We start from the raw sequence: 21,179 nt of genomic DNA on the forward strand, positions 1-21,179 counted from the left end.
TGGTGTTGAGCCGTGTGGGTTGTGTTGTGGCCGTGTACATGTTGTGGTTGTGAAGGTGTGAAGAACTAATATTATTTAGTATGTTTGGGATGTTGTGTTGTGGATTCTATGATGCAAATAAAAGTTTAATGATTCAAAGTTGAGGTTATAGTTGTTTGTGGCTTGTTGTGGAAACTAATGTGATTCTAATATAGTTTCTTGAATTTATGAGAATGATGTTGTTAACGTGTGAATTGTTGGTGTGGTTGATGAATTTGGAAGAAAGAAATGTGTTGTTGTTGTCCTATTGGAGTTTGGAAGGTTTCGATTGGCATGGTATATTGGTTGGGTTGTTTAGAATATTGTGCGGATTGCTTGAAGTGTTATTGAATCTCGTTTGAATGATCTTGAATAAGTACTTGAACTTGTGAGTATCGATGTTGGTTTGAATGTATGTAGTTGAATTGAATATAAATGGAAAGTTGTCGACTTATGTAGAAAAGAGTTACTAGCGTTGTAATGCATTTTGAATTGATTATTCAAGTTGATAGTATGATTGTTGGCATTGTTGTTGATAATTTGACCGAGTTGCATTCTCGGGTTTGTTGTTATTAAATTGGCCGAGCTAGATTCTCGGGGATGGTGTATTTACAGGGGAAATGCTGCCGGAATTTCAGCAGATTATAAATGAATTCATTTGAAGGATTAAGACAAGTATATGATGACAAATCTAACGATTGTGTAAATATTCTTGAATGTAGATTAGCAATAGCAAGTTCGGACAATTAAGCGTAACTAATAAGGCGTGGGACAGGTATGTAAGGCTTACCCTTTCTTTCTTTGGCATGTCCTAGAGCCAAGTACGGCATGATATTGATATGCACATTGGGGTTACTCTATTCTGTGATTCCGAGCTTGTTTATGGTTCGTATGCACTTTTGATATGTTCTTAAAAGAGTTCTGTAAGAATTGATGTGCTCGACTTTTGAAAACATTTTGCTATGTTTTGATACATATGTATGGTTCCAAAAGACCTATCTAATTTGATCCATAATGAGATTCGAAAAGCTCCTGATATGACTGTTATCTTGATTTTCCAAAGAAAGCTTCTGAAACGTTTAAAGAGTTTCTGTTCCTAAAAGAATTCTGTAAGTATCAGTGTCCCTAACTTCGGTATATGGTCTCAGATCGGTTTGATATATGACTACGATCCCTATGGCTCTTGATGTGCTTATGACGTTTGATATGTTTCCAAGTGGCATTCGAAAGATATTTGATATGACAAATGTCTTGATTCTCAAATGATAGTTCGTTCGATTATTCCATCGAGTCTTTGATATAATTTGATATGTATACATGGTCCCATAAGCTCCATTTGATTTGATCCATAACGATATCCGAAAGGTACTTGACATGATTATGGCTTTGATTTTCCAAAAAGGGCTTCTGAAACGTTCGTAGAAGGTTTTGTACTTCAAACGCTCATAACTTTCGCATACTATGTCGGATTGACCCGAAACTTGTTTCTGAGCCTTCAGATGTCAGTAAGTGTACATATCCATCGAGTCTTAATTTGTATGCATATGATTTCTCATGACTCTGCTCGTGCATGCCTCAATGTATCTTTCACTGAGTCCCGGGCCAGGATACGTTCTCGTGCGTACTCTACGGTATTGTTCACTGAGTCCCGGGCCAAGACATGTTATCGTGCGTCTTTCACTACATTGTTCACCGCGTCCCTCATAGGCGGGCCGGGATCTGTTATATGTACATCTGTATGTGATGATATGATGACGGGTGGTGGCCAGGATGGCATATGATGATTCTGTCCACCGCGTCCCGCACTAGAGGGCCGGGTTCTGTTACATGCATATATGATACATGATTTTGGCATATGATGACTCTATCCACCGCGTCCCCTAGAGGGCCGGGTTCTGTTATATGCATATGTGATATATGATCCGATCCACCGCGTCCCCTAAAGGGCCGGGATCTGTTATATGATTCTGTTCACCGCGTCCCTCACTAAAGGGTCGGGATCTGTCATACGCATACACGATATATGATTCTGACATGCATGATCTGTGTTTGGAAAGTAAGCCTTCTAGCAATTCTGTACCTTCTGTACTCCTTCTGACATCGGACTTCGGCATATATGATCTGTGTCTGGAAGACAAACATTCTGGTATTTTTATCTACACTTTTTCTGACATATGACATCGGCATACACGATTTGTGTTTGAAAAATAAGTGTTTTGGTATTCTGGATAACGTACTTATTGTTTGTACTGTCTGTTTCGATTGTGGTTCGGTTTTCTGTATTTCATGCCTTGCATACTCAGTACATATTCCGTACTGACCCCCTCTTCTTCGGGGGCTGCGTTTCATGCCGCGCAGGTACACCCAGATGAGTTGAAGCTAGTATAGAAGATGTTCCAGCGGAGTTGGTAGACTCCACTTGTTCCTGGAGTGCTGCCGAGTCAGAGTATATGTGCTATGATGTTTTGTTCGAAGTTAGAGACTTTGCAGACAGAGTTGTGGGTATTGGTTGTCAGTTCAGTAAGCGGCTCCATCAGCCGATGTGTCATTTGTGTTATGATATAAGTTCTATATGATCACAGATTTTGTTTGATTTGAAAGTAACGAAAAAGAATATTTCTGAAATTTTTTATCATGCATTTCATCTTTATTTAATTTAAAAAGTCCAAAGGATTATGTATGTATTAAAAGTCAGAGGGTTCGCTCGGCTCTAAATAAGGGTCAGGTGCCCATCACACCCTAGGTAGATTAGGGTGTGACAACTAATTTATTAGACTTCCTCTTACCGTCGATTGTCACGTAACTTCCTTTAACCAATTCATTAACGTTCTTTCTCTTACTTTCAGCTCAAGATCCTTCTTGATTTCGTTTGCTCTTAAAGTGCTCCTTTGCCTTGGCCATTTTATAGTATGCCTAGAAATATGTAGAACATTCCACTATAAGTACAACCCGTCATCAACCCGTCATGATCTTATGTGTGTGTATGTATATATATATATAAACTTCTAGAGTAAGACTTTCCTCTACTCATTAACTTACTTTTTCCATAACAATATCTCTTCGTTATCTAATACTAACCAATCTAATCCATAAATTGTAATACCGTATTTGAGTTACTAATATCCACTTTCTTTATGCTTTCAATAAATCCCAACCCTCTGAAATCTTGAATGCAACTCATTCCAACTCTTTTAATTATTAATCATTTTCCCCCTCCAGAGTTCTCCCGCTAAATTAAATTACAATAATTCTAAAAATTCTCTTTGAAAACGTCTCGTCATGGTTCATCCAATCATGACTTACAGGTTGGGACTCACAATCTGTTCTAAGATAACATAACACTTATTGACGCCTCTGGTCTTGTAGGTCCACTAAGTCACAATACTCTTTCTAATAAATCATTCTTCAAACCACACTAAGACCATCTTAAAACTCCCTTGTATTCCCTTCTATTTTCTTGTCATATCCTTCCCATTTTGTGGACATTAATTTCCCCGCTGGAATATCGTTCAATTTCCTTTTCTTCCCCACGAATTATTTTCAGGCCAGTCTAAAAGATACTCTTTAGTTACTCTATTCATTTGCTGACTTGCCTTCAGATCTTGTTAATCTTATTTCCACAATAATTTTTTCTTCAAACTATCTCTATCATCCATTCCCAATACAATTTCTACCACATTTCATTTCAGTCCTTGTGCTCGTACTCAAGCTTACTCGCTTCGCCCCTTAAAGGTTTTACCTTATGGTGTTATATTCCATTGCCATTCTCGATCGAAATTCCATCCCATAATAATCCTTTCGTCATCGCTTTTGTTCTTACATTTACGAATCCTTCAAGTTCCCTACTTGTCATTAACCAAAAATACTACTTTAAATCTCAAAAATCTTGCCTATAATAACCCCTGGGGATACTCGAAATAATGATGTACCCAACTATCTGTCCAGGAATAGTACTTTTTATTCCAATAACTAATGTCCAGTGTCCACTTGTAGCGTCATCTTCCTCTTATAATTCCCTATCAACCTGTCCCATACTTTCCCATTAATCAATCCATAGCAATCATAGACGTATAATCTTCGTGATCTCCTAAATCTTTGGTCCTTGTCCTTAAATTCTAAGTAAATTCAAGCAAAGTGTCCCCTATATTTCTTATTATCCCAGACTTGCATGCGGCCCAGAAAATACATGTAATGCCTCCCCAAGCCAATTATATACATACTTGGCACACCTTAGCCATACATGGCTCTCAATATCGAACAGAAATGCAAAGAGGATGAAACTTACCTCATGCGTCACAACTCGGAATATACCTTAACCTTTATCGATTGTCCCTTTTTGCTTCCCTAATCACTTTCTCTTCCATTCATTAGTTATACATTTCAATCGTACTTGCAACATTCTCACCATATATGACTTATAATCCTTTTTACCAATACTTACCTCTGTGTTGATTCCTTCAACTTCTATTGTCCCTGTAACCCCAATATCATCATTCACTTCCTTTGTCAATACCATTCTTCTGCTGAAATCAAGGGTTAGTGCAAGGAATTTCATTTCCTATGACTTGGATCTCATCGCACGATCTTAGCTATGAAAGAAGGGTAACCATTCTAAATGCCCTGTAGCCTCTTGTTTATAAGTGTGGCGCGCTTCACACCCATAAACAAGACTCTACTGGACACGACTTTGTAGACAACCCCTAGAACGAACTGCTCTGATATCATTTCTGTCACGACCCAAACCGGAGGGCCACGACTGACACCCAAGACCCTACTCGACTAAGTGCCATACTACTATTCAATCCATGAGTCATAACTTTTTGTGAACCTTTAATTTATGAAATAACGCTTCCGTCAAGTAAAACAAGACAAACTTTTCAATAAAACTCTTTCGTCAAATCAGAGACTTCTCCCTTATTGTTAATTCGAAGGAAACCTTTGGTAACAATAAAATCTTTACAAAACAAGCATAAAAACACATCGACCAACCTGGTAGCTTTACATAACGGTCGACATCTCGACACAATATCCACAGGACACTGTCTGCAAAAGTCTCTAACATACACGAGATACCATAACATAAGTACTTTGACTCGGCAATACTCCGACCTGAGATGGAGCTCACTAATCCAACTGTTAGCCTGGGAACATTGTCATATAGCCAATGTCTTCTACTCATTTGTATACATCTGCATGGCATGAAACGCAGCGCCCCTAGGCAAAGGGACGTCAGTACGAATAACGTACCGAGTATATAAGGCAGATCTAAAGCAATATGTCTCAACTCGAGTAATAAGGAAGTAATAGACTCAAATTGTTCCTGTAACCAATACTGCAAATCATGTACGTGCATATGAACTTTTAATGCATCATGAGTATACATACATACATACATATATATATATACATACATATATATATATATATATATATATATATATATATATATATAATGCATGCCTTCGCCCTGTTCGCAGCCCCTTCTGGCATAATAGCATAATGGCCCCTTCGGGCATAATAATCATCATATACCAGCTGATCAGGTGGTTTGCGTATATAACGCCTTAGCCCTTTCCCCTTACCCCTTTCCCGTGAAATGATGTCGTGCATGTATGTAAATATGCAAATGCATGAAAATCTTTGGAAACCATCAAAAGACTCCCTTCGGAGCAACTTTTAATTCAAAATGGGAACTTCTTCCCTTTTCTTAAAAATGGGAACTTCTTCCCCTTTTTCTCAAAAATGGGAACTTCTTCCCTTTTTCATTTGTCTCCTTCGAGACTCAAAAATCAAATGTGAAATGCATGGGAATAAGGAAACCTTAAGAATGTCCGCTTCAGGAATTAGACATTGTTATGAAATCGTACAACTTATGGATGGCCCTACGGGACTTAAGAAGTCAATGAACTCATGATATCCTACATCTATGAGTGGATTCATTATAGATATCATTACGCTTCGCACTTGTCATAGATCATGCCAAAAGGAAGGAAAAGATAGCCTTAACATACCTTTTTTGCCTCCTACTACTTACGTTTATTTTTCTGAGCTCGTAAATCTACATTCAAGAGAAATTATACTACTGTTAGGCTTATCGTCATATGCTTATCTTAAGCCTTCAAATTAAACCCCTTTAGAATCTGCCAAAATTTGGGCAGCATCACAACAACAACAATACTAACATCAACCATATCATCATCAATATCAAAATACTCCACAAGACACCTCATATGATTTTTATCCGATTTCTCCACTGACAAATTAACTATACGCTCATTTAATCGTTCTACCTTGGAAAATAAACCTAAAATAACGATAATAAGGAAAGATTCATACCTTATTCTTATTAAAACGACGATATCTCCGATGTTCACCTTGAATCCAGGCCGAATTCCACCACAAAATGATGCTATAGTCAAAACTATGCACCACCCGAGACTTGATTAGCTAAAATCACTCAATTCTCTTAACTTTTTATGACCAAAATGACCCTATATGTTGTTGATCTCTAAAATCTGATTTTTGGTGCAAAAAATGGGGTTTTGCCCCTTTTATAAGGTTCTAAATTCGGATCGGGTCACTGTAGCAATATTGTAGCAAGTCGGTACTGTAGCACGTGTTTCTGTTCTGTCAGCCTAACTTATAACGTCCATAATTCTCTAATCCGTCCATATTATCTACTCCTATGTCATATCGATGAGCGGTTTATTGCCTTGGAAACTAGACTCGACGAACTCCATATTAGGCTTTTGAAACACCTTAAAACTCCTAATATACTAGGAGATATACCCTCCAAAAGTTGACTAAAATCTGCCCAAAATCCTGCCAACTATATCCAAATTTTCGTCGATTTGCTTGATCCCGGAATCTTTCGAAACTCTCCATACATGATATTTATCATTAATCATACTTGATAATGGTCATGTCCTTTGGTTCCAAGGTTGACCTTCCCGGTTACGACTTATAAGATCATAATTCATCCTTTACTTAAATAATATACTTATTAATGCTTCGTTCCTCACAATCCAAAGTTGTTTTACCTAGCCATAGCTCGACATACTTACATTCAAATATAACCAGTGCTTCTCCGAGGTACGGGGTGTAACATTGTTGGTACTCTAAATGAATTTTAGTATTTTTAGAGTTGCCACCTAACTTATTTAAGGAAAATTAGGAAAATCGGGTTAAAAGGATTTATCAAAACAAAAGAAAAATCCTTTTAGACCAGAGTTCGAGGTAAGGGTTCTAGTGATCCCCTAGGGAAGGTTTTAAGCACCCTAGTATTAAGGATTTGTAGAATACGGTTGACCTACGAGCTTCAATGTGTGATTATTGTAATTACTTGCTTAAAGGTGTTTACTTTATCGCAAAATGTCATTCTTTATCATAGAAAATTCAAAACTTCCGGCAAAATATCCCCTTAGAAAAGGGGTTTTTGGTTTCAAAATCCGTATTAATGTTTAACTCACTTTATTTCCAGACCAAGACACACTCGAGATTTCTCCCAAATAGGGTCACTACTATTTTGGTCCTAATAAAATGAGTTTATATATATATATATATATATATATATATATATATATATATATATATATATATAGTATACTCCCATTTTGTAGTATATATAATAGGAATTGGAAAGCTTTGGTTAAGTCCATTTTTAGTCGATTGAAGCTCAATTGAGTCAAGTCACATCTATCAAAATCATCTTATCTCAAGGATCAGCCCAAATTGATTTCCTCTTGTTTTTATCCCTTTAAGTTGGGCTTTTGGACCAAAATACTTCATCACTATTTATGAAAACCGTTTTGAGTCTAAACGAGTTTTTAGAAGGTCCAATTTTCATTGTGAAGGCTCTGAATTATCACTTTCTAATTACTAGTTTCAGTTCTGCAAATAGTTCTTGTATCTAAGCTATTTTGAAATCCAATTTCAAATCAAATTGACACTAAGGCCCAAAGAGACAGTTACATTAAAACGTTTGAAATGCGTTAAGGCCCAAAGGCAGATTTGATCCTCATTATTTCATTTCCAGATTTATACAAAGGATGGAAGGCCCAAAATGTCAATTAGTTCCGATTTTCGGAAAAATTATTTAGACTTAATCATATTCAAACCAATTTTAATTTTAAATAAAAATCTTATAGAACATTAATCACCGATTTCATGCATATATTAGGACTAGTCCAAGTTCGAAAAATATTTAGATGATTTCCTAATAATACTAAGCATTTTCCTAAGTTCTAAGCATTCATAGGGGTTTCAATATGTCAAAATATCTTTTACAAATACATTTAGTATGCACAAATTAATAATGGAGAAAGGTTTAGGCTGGTGGGCCTACCTAAGCCAACCAATTGCCTATTTTCACCCATAGGTGGGCCTTCAATTATTTGACCATTTTCACTCATGGTTGGGCCTTCAATATATTAGCTTCCATTTTCTTTCACCACCCGGACTCAATCAAAGAAGAGTTGGGCCTCAAGGCCCAACAGGTTTCAAGAGAGGAGAGACTGCCCAAGACATTGTCTCCTGCAAACACAAAGGGGGAAGGAAAGAAAATGGGTTAGAGGGACATCTAGAACTTAAGCAAACATTTAATATAAACTTGCAAGCATTTTATATAAACTAAATATTTAATATGTGCTAGTTACTCAAATAAACACACAAGAAAAATGCACATATGTTCATAAAAGATATTCAGCCCAGATATTCGCACAAGAGGTATTTAAACGAAACTGGCCCATTTTTTCCTATATTTAACAAAAAAGATGTCCCAAATACAAACCAAAGGCTCAACATATAAGAGAGAGCCCAACAGCAAATAGACAAGAGAACCAAGCCTAAATTGTATGCACAAGTCATAAATCTTAACCCATACAAGTGATATACCAGACTTATACCAAAATATACAAGTTCCTTTACACTCAAAGTATACAGGACTGTATATACCTGGGGTATTCAGGTATATCCTTGGTATATTTACCTAGAAATCCACACTTAGACTTAGAGGAAGATATATACGATTCTAACAAGTGACAACGTATCATGTAAATCACAATATCACCCCATTGTTCAAGTATTACACTATGCAAGTCTTTAACTTGATTCACACTAAGTATAGATGCTCAAATAGACATCAACAGAGCCAAAGAGAAGCAAAGATGCAAGGTTTCCATGAGTTAATTGTGATTATGCACTTTAGCACACATATGAGATGAATTCAAAGACATTACAATAGACCTAACATTTAAATCTCAGCTTTTAATCAATACACAAACATATGCAGGCTTAAGGGATTTAAAAAAAAAAAACATGCTTACTTAATGTAACTTGTAGATGATAGGATGACAAGACGCTAACCACACCATAGCAAGCAATCCAGTATATCGGAATAGCCCTACATGAATCTAATAACAATAAGGTAGTCATGCTATACTTAACTATCAATTAGCAGGCCCTAAGTCCAATATTAGTTACATAAAGATCTCCCCTTAATCAACACTGCAGCATATCAGACCAAACAATTCATAGACAGATCTTATACTAGTCACAAACAAACTGCAAACCTCAATACCAATCTGCTAATCCTACTTACATGAACATGTCAACACATGATGCACTAATAGGTTTGAACATAGGCGTGTAACACAAACCAACACATCGATTAAGAGTATAAGCGGAGCTTAAGCAAGACAAGTAAGATCTAAACATGGCCTAGACATAAACCGATGATTTAATCTTACTTAACAGCATAATAGAGGCTTGATTCATTAAAAACATAGCAGAAATGTAGTTGAACAGGATCTAAGATTAACAGCATACTAAACAGGAGTTAAACAAGCACAATACTGACCATTCATTCCACATAATGATCCTAACTCAAACAAGGAACTACGCCACATACAAGCAGAAGTTGAATATTTATAAACATAATTAGACTTGATACCTAAGAATACACTAAGCAGGATTAACGATTAGCATATGCTAACCTAACTTAAACTAACAATATTGTAACTAACATATGGTTTTAATCAACAAATGCAGCATATACTATATTAAACACCATTAGAAAATACTTAAACTAACATAGCAAATAAATACCTACTACTTATGCTAAGCAAGTAATCAACTGGAAGCATCTAAGAGATAAACAAAACATACTACTTCTAACAAACAAGCTGCTAAAGCAAAATAGATATTAAAAATGATTAAAGGAAGAAAGATTACCTCTCGTGAGCACAGCCTTGGTCGAGAATGGACTTGAAGAATCCTTCTTGCTCCTCCACACTCAACCACACACAAGAACAAAAATTAAAAACTTTAAAACTTTAACTAAAATTGAATAACGAAAGGTCTCAGAAATAGAAACCCTAGGTAATTCGATTGTTTGGGTATTTTTGATATTTCGGTATGCTCAAGGTTGTTTGAAATGTGAAGAATGGGGTTCTTTATCTAGAACCCCCAATTCTGAAAACCCTAGCTCAAAATCGATGCGGGATTATTTTCAATTCTCATAATTTCTACCTCAAACAACGAATCAATAGCTGAGATTTGTATAAACAAACGCATCTATGGCCAGAAACGGCCTAGAATCCTTCAATCCTCTCAGTTCCTCACGAACCAATGAAAAGTGAGGATTCAAATGAGGGTAAGACAAAATCCATTAAGGATTTGTACCCTCTTGGACGTTAAAATGCAGAAAAGCAAAGGGGCAGAGGATTAATACCTTGTTTTGGTGGTGTAACGATGGATTTGGTTGAGAAACGGCAGAGCAACAAATGCTCATGCCAATCTTGACTATACCGAGTCTAGTAGACGTCGTGGGCCCTCACTTTTACCATTTCCGGCAACGTATGACATAGGAGAGAGGGAGGGAAAAGGGGCAACTAGGGTTCCTCAAAAAAGAACCCTCTTCTACACTCTGAAGGGTCGTTTGGTATGAATGAAAGGAGGAAAGGGTGTATTACCCCCTTTATGCTGAGAATGGGCTGGGTCAGGTCCCTGATGGACTGGGCCTGGCCGAGAAAAATAAAGGGAGAGGGGAGGCTTTGTATATATACACGCATATACACATGATATACATGTATTCACATATATATATATATATCTGTGTATATATGCGTATATATATGGGAAGGACTTGACAATATTTTAATAAATGGCCATGATTAAGAAAATTAATTAGTGTAAACTCCTTAATTATGGTCAAAACATAATTAATTAACCAATTAAATAATCTAATAAGTAAGGTTGATTATGAAAATAGACTTAACTTCCAAATATAGCCTTAATTGACCTTAACCTATGGAATAGGTCATTTCAATTATGGCCACTTTTGGCCCAATTAGCTAATTAGAAGCAAATATTGCAGTATCGACCTCAATTGACTTAAGCCATGGACATTGGCTATTTCAATTTAGTCTAGAATTGCAATAATGAATTCAACTAACCTAAGCCATAGAAAATGGCTATATCAATTAATTGATTATTTCAATTGTAGCCTCTATTAACCATATAGCAACCAATTTATGGAATTTTAACCACAATTAACACTTAATTAATTATGATTAATCTTAATGAACTGGGACATGAAAAAATTAGAATTGAGGGGTAAAAATGATTAATTTATTTAATTAATCAAATTATTTGAATTAAACGGAGTAAAATGCCTGCTAATTGGTTTTCTAATAATTTTAACAACTAATTAAATAATTGCTTTAATTTATCTTCTGATTGAACTTGGAAAAATACTTCGTATTAATTATAAAAATATGTGAATTATTTGCTAAATGATTTATAATATTATAGAATTTATTTTTCCAAATGAAATAGCACAATATTATCTGAATAATTTTATAAAATCAGTTTGACTTGTAGAAAATACGCATTTCACTCCTTTTGATATCCAGGGATTCTGGGGTAATTAAAATAAATCATGGGAGGTCAAAAATTAGGTGTCAATAGTACTGAGACATGAATTCATACTGAGGTCATGATATGAAGTACTAACTATCACTATACTGAACTGAGACATGGATTTCATGAATTATTCTCAGGATTTAGAGTATTACCATGCATAAGTATTCCATGATCATGGAATGTCAAACATGATCATATACTAATTACACTGAGTTCATAATATTCAGAATGATAATCATGAACAACTACGAAACTATGTCTTTAAAGAATAGAAGTTCTGGAAATTTTCATGAAATTAATGAATAATCTCTATTTCTGTTGCAATTCATAGTAATCATGAAGAACGAGGCGTGGGGAAGATCAATAACACTCCCACACGTAGAGATTTAGCCTTACATACATGTAATCGCTCCAATCTAACGAACTAATTTGCTTCTCTGACGGAGAATTCCAAACCCTAACTTTGAATCACTTGAGAAGGATTTACCTAGGAAATCCTATGTTTTGGTTGAATAATCATGTTACTAATCATGAATTAATGTTGGAATTACTTAGGGATCGTTGGAGAGATCTTGCCTTGACGTGGGAGGATGATAATAGGAGAAAAACGGCTGCTTAGGGATTTAGAACGAAGTTGGAATGTGATAAATGACATAAAATAATCTAACGGTTGCATTTATAGGCCTGGGGTGAATTCCTCCTTGGTTCACCGAGCGAGCTCGAAGGCGAGCTTGCACCTCACTCTAGGTCTCGCTGGGCGAGATCCCAACTTTCTCTGGGACTGGCCGAGCGAGCTTCAGTAAAATGGGTATAACATTTTGTACAGAGATCTGTTTGAGCTGGTCATTAGATGGATGGAAATTTATTTTGAAGGGATACAACTTTCATGAAGGAAGTTTTCCTAAATTCCATATAGATATTTCTTAATACCCGCTTTAAGTGAGGCTTGGTGAAAACTTACTCGAAAACACACTCCCTAGAGTAGCTTCCGATTTTAATTTGCACACAGAATATTCTTATACCTTTTATAGGTTTCTAAATACTTCCTACACTCCCCATATTGGTTTCATTAGATCCTCATCTTACGGGTCAAACCTTAGCCTTAAGGTATGGGGTGTTACAATAACTTCACCAGCAAGATGTTCTTAAGAATCATTAATGTGAGTTGGTAATGTTACTTCCAGATTTTATCTCACCTCAACAAGTTGCCTTTGTAAAGGGGTAAGCTAGCTAATGTGGTAATTAAGCTTGATATGACAAAGGCTTATGACAGAGTTTCTTGGCTATTCCTGACTAAAGTATTAAGGAAAAGGGGCTTTGGTGAAATGCCAATTGACATGGTATACAGGATTGTCTCTAATAATTGGTACTCCATTCTTATTAATGGTCAGCCTCAGGGTTTTTTTATACCCACAAGAGGGCTGAAGCAAGAAGATCCTCTCTTCCCGGCCTTATTCATTTTAGCTACTGAATGCATGTCTAGAGCACTAAATGTTTTACATCAGAAGGAGGGGTTTAAGGGATTTGGAATGCCAAAATGGAGTCCTTATATCAACCACATTGCATATGCAGATGACACTATCATTTTCAGTTCTGCATATGATTATTCATTGAGGTTGATGATGCAGACTCTAACTGAATATGAAAAGGCTAGTGGACAGCTGATTAACAAGGCAAAGAGTGTTGTATATATGCATGAAAAGACATCTACTATGGTTGTCAATCTTGTGAATGATAAAGAAGGATCCCTAGAAAATAGTTCCCTTTCACTTATCTGGGGGTGCCTCTTTACACAGCAGAAGAATGATTGCACATTATAAATAGATCACTGACAAGGTGAGTAATAGGTTGTTCTCTTGGGCTGGGAAATTACTTTCTATTGGAGGCAGAATCACACTGATAAAACATTCTTAAAAGCATGCCCATTCACCTTTTATCAGCATGTGGCTCTCTTCCTGGGATAATATCTAATCTTTACAGAATTTTTGCTAAATTTTGCTAGAGTAATTTAGATAGAAACTCTAGAAGGCACTGGATATCTTGGACTATTTTATGCTATCCTTATGAAGAAGGTGGATTAGGGTTTAGAAGTCTTCAAGATGTTTCAAAAACCCTATTTGCTAAGCTGGTGGAACTTCAGAATAAAACAGTGTCACGACCCAGCTAGGGGCCGTGACGGGCCCGGGGCTAAACACCGAGCACTGCTCGTTCTACCACTCATCATACTTATTAAGCCTCCTTTTTCGATCATAAACTCATAATCATAAGAAAATCATTTTCTTTGAATAACATAAACACTTTTATATACATAAGCCCTTTTGCTATCAAAGATAATGTACACATATCTACGTATATACAATGGTGACCTTGTGAGACCATATAACCCACACATACGTATCTACGAGCCTCTACTAGAGTACTAGACATAGGGACGGACAAGACCCCGTCGTGCCCGAAATACATATACATATATACATAAAAGTATAAACCCGATTAGCACCTCCGGAAAAATGGAGTGCTCCTGAAAATCTGCTGATAGCTCCTATAGATCTACGCCGTCTCCCTGTCTACCTGTGGGCATGAACACAGCGTCCAAAGAAAACTGACGTCAGTACGAATATTGTACTGAGTATGTAAGACATGAATGAAATAAATGTGATGGAGAAATCATAAGTCATAAGGTGAAGGCAAAACCTGTGCAACCTTTAAGGATGAATACATACCATACATACATCGTATATACATAATCGTCGTACATGAACAATCATGGCATATACATCATCATGTCAGATCATTTGTCGTTGTAGTACCGTAACTACTCATACATATAAAACATTATCCGTATTCGGCCACGTAGGGCTCGATAATATCCGTATTCGGCCACATAGTGGCTCGACAGTATCCGCATTCGGCCACATAGTGGCTCGACAGTATTACATACATATCTTCCGTATTCGGCAACGTAGTGGCTCGACCGTATCACATACATCATAACAAGGATCAATGTATTCCATCATCATTGTTGTCATCATATTCATCTTCTAAACATATCCTAACCTTTTATTATTACGTACATTTAGATTTAAAGACAATCTATGAAAACCACATCATATTCGTAACATGGACTTCGTATGCATATTGTAGGATAGACTTCATTGTCTCTAGTCTTAGGCTCAGTATTACTATCTTCTTTATATTGCCTATTTCTGACCTCTATCTCATATGAAATCCTTTATGAATGTAGACTCGTAACTTGTGTAACTATAGCATACATTAAGGTTTATGGATAATCTATAACAATGTCGGGGTGACGTAAGGTCGAGAACCCCCTGTGCCCATCATTGAGCATTCATAAGCATTATGCCTCACCTTGAAGGAATTTGCATATAAGGTGAGTGTAGTCAATGATGAATACCAGGGAATCGTGAACAGGGTCATTAACTTCACAGTCATCATATCTCGTCTTACAATCTCTAGGCTTCATTTATCGACATCATCATCACATTCACAATATATTTCTCATCTTTATCTCCTAAGAAGCTCACTACCAACGTTGATTCATCGTTTCCGGAATGTAAGAAATATCATGGAGAAGTAGGGGAAATAATATCATAGGGAGCATACAAGGATCATTAGCTTCGTAGGAATATCATACTGTGAGCTTTAGGGCTTCTAGACTTATATTCCTTAATAGGACTATACTTGGCATCATTAACTTCATGGACATCTTATCTCGCTCTAGGATTATTCACACGGGTACTCCACATCGTCGTTATCTTGCTCGTATCGTATCTCTTTTCTTTACCTCATATGAAGTTCTTCATACTCGTAGATTCGTAGTTCTCAATATGTAGGAAAATCATGGAGAGATAGGAGGGTTCATACCCTACGATTCATGCCTTAGAAATAAAGGGCTAGACTTACATACCTTTGTCGTTTAGCTGTTCTATTGCTTGCTCGTCCTCCTTTGATTGCACGTCTCTACCTTCAAGAGAGAATTTATACTAACGTTAATCAATCGACGATAAGAACACACTACTATTTCTAGGGAAAATTGGACAGCATTTCCTTTGTTTCTACTACTTTTCCCTTGATTTATTTCAACTCCCAAACATTCATCATATCGTATTAATAATCGTCATTCGTCCACATTTACCACATTCCACCATTTTTACCCAATTTCTCCACATTTACTAGTTTTGGGCTCATCATCACATTTTCTCATACATAATACTTATTTCATGGTCTAAACATCATTTACAACATATTCATAACCACAACACACTAACTTCATGATTCAATTCAACTACCATTCAATCATGACATCATTCACTCTTGAATGACCCATTTGCTATGCTTTTCTACCATTCGGGTATCTTAACCTTCCAATACCTTAAATAACATGAAATGGTCATGAAACTTACCTTGGATGATGGTTGAACAAGTCTTGAATGAAGTTTCTCTTCTTAGCACCAAAACCCTATCTCACCTCCTTTGGTTTTCTTTGATGAAGATGAACTTTACTTGGGTTTCATACGCTTTGATTCATGGATTATGTGTTGTTGATCATGGATTCCCTTTGAATATTAGTGGATGAGTGATAGGGAATATTCTATAGTTTTCTTGAGGAGAGGAGAGGAGATATGAAATGAAAAATGAATGAAAAATGTCCCTTACACTAAAACTTAAAAGCTGCCCGACCAGGTTATACGGACCAACATACGGTCCGTACTATTTATACGGACCGTATGTATGGGCGTACATTTGGTCCAGTGGCTGGTGGTCTTCTTGTCCAATTATACGGTCCAATATATGGCTGGTATAAATTATACGGTCCGTAGATTGGGACGTCTAATGCCCAGTGAGTCCATTTTCGTTCTCGTCGTCTCGTTTGATCTCCGATCCTTATGGAACCTTCTTGGCACTTGTTTAACGCTTCAATATCAATATTAGGGAAATTATTATACTTCTCTAAGACATCATTATGCCATCATGGACTCGTTGCTCAAAATTCTTATCCGATACATAACGTATGATTCGCTTTCCTTAGCAACTTTCACTCCTTGCATTGTATGCCTTCAAAACCTCGTTGAGGGTCATATAATACTCTCTCTTACTCGTCAAAACATCGTATACACCGCGTCCTCTGTTAGCCTATTCACTGTACCTGTATGGGGGTTTTTCCAAGGTGTAACAAACAGTCCCTCTGGAAACTGTACTTAAGCAATAAGAAAAAGGAGAATGTTGTTCCAGTAGCTTGGAAAAAGGGGTACTTATGTTAGGAAGAAGATATTACATATAAGAGAACAGGTGGAACATGAGATTTGGTGGCAACAAAAACAGGGTATGTCTCACTTTTGGCTAGATAACTGCATTATATCATTCTATTGGAGCAGATTTTGACTGTGATAGAACTATAGTACAAGTTCAAGAGGCAATATATGGATTAAAGGGTTGCCTAGCAAAATTTCCTTTTTATTGTGGAGATTCTAGAATTTTAAACGTCCAATGGATGATGTGGTTAATACATGGGGTTTCCAATTTGCCTCTAGATGCTACTATTGCCATGTTCCAGATATTGAAAACTTTCATCATGTCTTTCTACATTTGATGTCCTGCCAGAAATACATATATTTAGTCATTCTTGCCTCACGTGTTAGTATTTTTCATCTTCTTGAGTATTAATTATAATGAATTGTGCTTAACTTTATATTTATACTCTGTAGGAATAAAGCATCGTGAGAATGAGAAGATTTGAAGCGAATATTAAAGTAACGTGTTGGAATTAAGAAAAAAAACAAAGAGGACGAGCAAAGGAATACGTGAAGCTGCAACTGCTAAGGAAATTGCTGAGGAAATTTCAAGTGGCACAACTATTAAAATATTGAAGAGGACTTCAACTAGGAAAAGAAAAGTCTTGAATTCTAGTATTATTTTGGGAGGGAATTAATGAACATATAAAGTGCCATTTACTTATGGCAAGTATAAACAGAAGGCTTTTGTATGTAGGATTAGTCACATTTGGAAGTGGATCAAAATTGGAAAAAAGGGATGGGCTTAGGATTGTGAAATACCTAAAAAAGGAAGCAGTGTATGTGACATTGGGGTGGACGACTTGCATGTTGAAATATAACAGAGAGAAGTTCAAAACTTTTGACCCGGGGAGAGCTTAGAGCCACTGTGGAGGGCAGAGTTATTGGGTTTGGCCTTTTCTTCTATGTAAGACTCGTTTTTACCTTTTTTTATTCGGATGATTTATTATTTTTCCTCCATGTCTATGTGGAGTTAATTCTTTAGTTCTACGGTTTTGGCCCAACCATCAAAGTTGACATTCGATTATCGTTTATATCTACTGGTTTTCCATCTTTGGGTTATTTATTTATTCTTGGTCTTAAATATTTGACTATTTGACAAAATAGTTAAACACTATAGGTGGCGTGTTAATTGGACTTGGGAAAGGGAATTGCGTGCGTAATGAGAATAAGTAGAGCGTGTTCATGATCCTCATGAGGGTGATCGTTTCGCTATTAAGGATAGGAATATGCCCCTTAGCCTCCCTTAGTCGAATACGGAGAATAAAATGTATTCTTGCTATTTTCTGATGACCATAGGGATATAGGCATTAGAGTAGTTTGAATAGACTTGTGAGCAATTCGGGAGATACTCATAAATTTAATGTCAACCTGTCGACTACTAACTCAGGGAAATCAATAGATGTACGACTTAAAGACTTAACTGGATTGTTAGTGGTCATAGCCCAAGATCTTTCTCTTCTCAGATAAAAACCCCCTCTTTCTTGGTTGAAGTTCATTATTTGTTTTCTTTTATTTTTAGTTAGTTGATAATTATATCTTTAGATTTTTTTTCTTGTTTAGATAATTAGCATTAGTTTAATTTAGTTGGCGGTTAATCATAAGTCTATGTGGGTTTGTGATGTGCCGCGGATTTGTGGCACATTCGACGCCTTTTTACTATGAATTTTGATTGTTTTCAAGTAAGTCTGGTTCTCGTTAATATGTTTTGTTGTGTTTTAGGAAAAAAATGTCCCAAAAGCAAAAGCAAAGAACAAAAGAAAAAATTGCCCAGAAATGAAGAATCGACGTTCCGTCGATCAGCCGACGAACCGTCCTTTGAAGCGTCGATAAGCTCGATTTTCCAATGATGAAAAAGTTGAAGACGACGAAGGATGGAGGCATCGATGAAGCGTCGAACTGATCGACGATTCGTCGTTTGTGTCGTAAAGCAGGATCTCTCAACAAGAGGAGAGAAAGACGAAATACTAGACAGAGCGTCGAACTGGTCGACGGCACTGTCGAATGGAACACATGGCTGAAGGTACAAAGGACGGAGAAATCGACGGATCGTCGAACGATCGACGGTCCGTCGATCTTGCTATCGGGGGCAATTTTGTTAGTTGCTGTTGTGCGTTTTTTGAAGCCTATTTAAAGAACATTTTAGGTTATTTTTGGTAGCAGATTTTTATTGTAACCATGTGAACAAAGTTCCATTGGTGGGTGAGCATTGAATACTCCCCTTTTGGAGCTTAGTGAGGACAACAAGATTCCATTATCCATCATCTTTATTATACTTTGTAAGCTTTATGTTTCATTTATTGCTTACTACTTTTGAGACCATAATGTGTGAGTAGTTTCTTTAATCAAAGTTGGAAAATGATGGGTGCTATGTAATGGGTGTCTAACATTGTATATATATATAACAGATTGTGATGTGTTTTATTATTTCTCATATTCATTGTTCATTAGTGGTTGCAAACACTTGTTCATGCACAAACCCTAGTTTATTTGGAAAGATGAACTAGGGTGTGATTCGAAATAATATAACAAGGACTTGAGGCGCTAACCCTCGTTTAATGAACTCGCTTAGGGATAAGATGAGTTCTACTTGGCATATTTAATCAATCTTATTTACAACTTTTCTGCATTTGAGAAAATCATGAAAAGAAATACTTTCTAACTATTGGAAAATATTATAAAGTGCATTAGAGATTAAGTGCATACATAACTCCAACCCATTATAAATATATCATATTGACACTCACAGCATAACATCTAATCATCGCGGGGACACAACTTTGGTTCTCCAAATCCAAACACTTCAAAATAGCGAATACAAACCAAATCTCTTTTCAAAACATTCGGAATAGGATTAAATCCTTTAAAGACTAGTGTCGCATACAATTAGTACCCTTTTCTCTCCATATTCCCTGTGGGATTCGACCCCAACCTTGTTTGGGTTACTATATTTGACAACGTCCGCTTTACGCCATTAATAGGTGTAATTTGAGCGTATCAAATTTTGGCGCCGTTGCTGGGGAATACGGTTTAGAAATTACTGATTGTTGTATACTGTTCTTTAAAACTTTTTCTATTCCATCACACCTTGTTTGCTGTTGTGGTGAACCAGATGAACATGGCAAGAAGACAGAATAGGAATCAAGGAAACCAAGGTGGACTCCAAGTGAACCCACTTGCACCAGAAGAGGATGAGGATGAAAATATATTTGCGGAATTCATCAATGAAGCTGATTATACTTCTGTTGTGGTTCCCCCTAGAACTGGAAATGCTACTTTCAAAATTGATAGTTCTATCTATCAGCTATTGAAACTTGAAAGTTATTTCCGAAATTCTTCAAAGGATCTTCCACTTCGACATTTGAAGAACTTCTTGCATGTGTGTGCTCAGCAATCCCAAGGTGTTGTTTCTGCTGATGCACTTCAGTTACGGGTCTTTAAATATTCCTTGGCTGGCCAAGCAAGGGAATGGTATGAAAAGCTCCCCAGCAATTCTATTCATACCTGGAGCGAGTTAGCCAATACATTTTTGAAGAAATGGTTCCCACCAAGCAAAAAGGCTAAGCTTCGGGATAAGATCTTTGAGTTCAAACAACTTTCGGGGGAACAATTATATTTAGCATGGGAGCGTTTCAAGTACTATCTAGCTCAATCTCCAACTCATGGGTTTCCAAATGCTATTCTCACCGAGAAGTTCTACAAGGGGTTAGATACAATGAATCAAATTGCTGTCAACACTGCAGCTGGGGGATGCTTCATGGACAAATCATTTGTCAGCATCACCAGGTTGCTCGATAAGCTCACCACCCACAATCAAGCTTGGCACTCAAGTGATAGTGAAATCTTGTCATATGGTAGTCCCTCTGCTGCCGCGGTGGCCAAAGAAAATCATGAGCGACCAAATAAAATCATGAGCGAGATCATGCT

At 36.7% G+C, this 21,179-nt stretch overlaps 1 non-coding gene across 1 annotated transcript; it reads right to left on the reverse strand.

The window, feature by feature from the left end:
* Positions 1-20,814: 20,814 nt before the first annotated feature.
* On the reverse strand, positions 20,815-20,921 carry LOC132618717 (small nucleolar RNA R71). Its single transcript, XR_009574278.1, has one exon. It is a non-coding gene; the product is annotated as a small nucleolar RNA R71 (small nucleolar RNA).
* Positions 20,922-21,179: the final 258 nt, after the last annotated feature.

This window comes from Lycium barbarum, chromosome 1, assembly GCF_019175385.1.
Source record: "Lycium barbarum isolate Lr01 chromosome 1, ASM1917538v2, whole genome shotgun sequence".
NCBI classification, from domain to species: Eukaryota; Viridiplantae; Streptophyta; class Magnoliopsida; order Solanales; family Solanaceae; genus Lycium; species Lycium barbarum.